Here is a 2,424-nt window from a genome sequence, read left to right as displayed (position 1 = left end):
GGTGGGAGCCAAATTGAAAGTTGGGAGTGGCATTGGCCAATTTTGCTTAGTTTAGGGTGATAAAATCCATTTCCCCTAATAAAAACATAAATTAAAAAAAAAAGAAACCTCATACCTTTCTTCACCAAATCAAACCTACAACTTCCTCCATCAAGTCACCTCATGTATATCTTCTCCATATATATATATATATTATATATATATATGTATTTATGTATATATATTTATGTATGTATATATATGTATATTATGTAGATGAAATATTAAAGTGAAAAAGAACAATAAAAATAACACAATTTCACTACTTTCTTCCTTAAGCCATCGGCTTTCGCCCAACCCAACCTCTACCTGCCGGCCCCTACCCACACCACCAGAGACGGTGTTTGGGTTGTGGGTAAAGGGTACCCGCTCCCCTTGGACCATGGCCTCGAGTTCCCTCTACCAAAAATTCTCGTTTAGTGGAATAGTAGTCTTAACTATATTGAACTATTTTATTTTTAATGTGTTATAAATAACAAAGTCTTCAAAAATTAAATTTTAGTTTCACACTAACATTTGTCACTATTGAAATACTGGTAAACACAAAACCTAATTATCGAATCCCAAAACAAATGGATAATGTGTACGATGTCGTAGATCCACTGCCGCTTACCAGAACTTACTTGCAAAATGAGACACCGTTAACCTCGTCACAGAGAGCCCGAGGAGGGGGTATCCGTGACTAAACTATGGCGTGAGAATAAGATACTTTTCCGGGGAACATATTGTATTAAATTTAAGTATTGAATGGGTCAGAATGTCCTTGATGGGTGATTGTATTGAATGTGGGAATTCAATGTGAGGGTAAAATATAAGTACTTGTCATAGGTTTGTGATAACTTACCTTGTGGTGATATTTTCTCCTGCTTATATGAACGAGACTCTTCATCTAAGGTAGGCGCCCTTCTACAAGAGACCATCGAATTTCTTCATGGAAAATAGGAGTCCAGGTATTACTCAGAGTGTTGTTTCCTCTGAAGGATCTTTTAGGATCTCCACATTTAATGTATGCTTCATCGTTAAGGAATAAACTCACTTTTCGCAGGGCCAAACCGTAAAGTAGTCGGCGGTCTTTGTAGCATTTAATGTAGGAGAGTTGTGACATTTGTGCCTTCACGATCATCATACAAATACGAATCCAATGAAATCTTGTGTTTCATTCCCAGGATTTGTGCAATTACATATGACAAGTACACATATCAAATTTTGTATGATTTTCTGGAAGTTTTACGTAAACTATTACGCAAATGTAATCGCTTTAATGAAACGTACACTCTAGAATAGTGACATAAGATTAACATACCTTAAATAACCTTTACATAACTTAGAAATAAGTTTTGAAGGGTTTGGTATGGCAAAAACAAGTTTATTCGGTCACAGGGACTATTTACGACAAACTGCAAAAGTCTGACGATTCGCATAGCAACGTACACTCTGGAACAAGATCATAAGCTAAACATACCCTAAATACCCTTTACATAGCTTAGAAATAAGTTTTGAGGGGTTCACTATGCGAAAATATGCCTATTTGATCACAGGGACTAAAAGTGTCAAAACTATGAAAGTTTGCATATACGTGCATATCCCGCGTTCTGACCATATCCGGACATCCAAATTATTTTTTTTGTAATCACTAGAATATTATATTTTAGTGATAGGAATACAAAAATACAATTCTTCGCGCAATTTGGATCGTTTTCGCGTCCGTTTGAGTTTCGTCGTAATTAACCAAACAACGCGATCGTATAGACAAACGAACTGACATCCATGATATTTTTAAAGCAAATTTCAAGTCCCCTATGCTTTAACATCCTTGTAGAGCCTTGAAAAGGGGTTAACGGGGGTTATACGCATCGAAAAACAAGTTCAGAGCTGCAGGGGCCTGTTCTGCCAAATTTTAAAACTTTCTGCAGCAGCCCTCGCGGGACGCGATAGCTATCTGGGCATAATTCTCCAAACAGCTTCCCAGCTGTTTCCTGCTGATTTCCAAGCTGGTTTGTGAGATCTTGTGGGTGTTTTGTGTATCCTCCAAGGCTTTGATTCTTGTCCAAACACTTGTAGGGCTATGATCTTTCCTTGGGCAACACATAAACACTTGTCATGATCTCATTAATCCTAGAACATTATAAATACCCTTCACCATTCACTTAAATCCTTGCTCATCTTCTTTCTCTTTCACCCTTGCTCTGACTAAGGCTACCATACTTGCTCTGACTAAGTCATTTTTCCAGCCTAGAACACTTGTAAGTGTTCTTTCTAGCTTTGTTTATTTATTTCAAGCAAGAAAGTCAAACAGTGTTTGACTTTCAGCTTTGACCATGATTTGGTCAAGACAAAGTTCGTTTGAACATTGCAACGTGAGCTTAATCACGATGGTTGTAGTCC

Source organism: Helianthus annuus, chromosome 3 (genome assembly GCF_002127325.2).
Source record: "Helianthus annuus cultivar XRQ/B chromosome 3, HanXRQr2.0-SUNRISE, whole genome shotgun sequence".
Classification (NCBI taxonomy): Eukaryota; Viridiplantae; Streptophyta; class Magnoliopsida; order Asterales; family Asteraceae; genus Helianthus; species Helianthus annuus.
Note: the sequence above shows the minus strand (reverse complement) of the source record.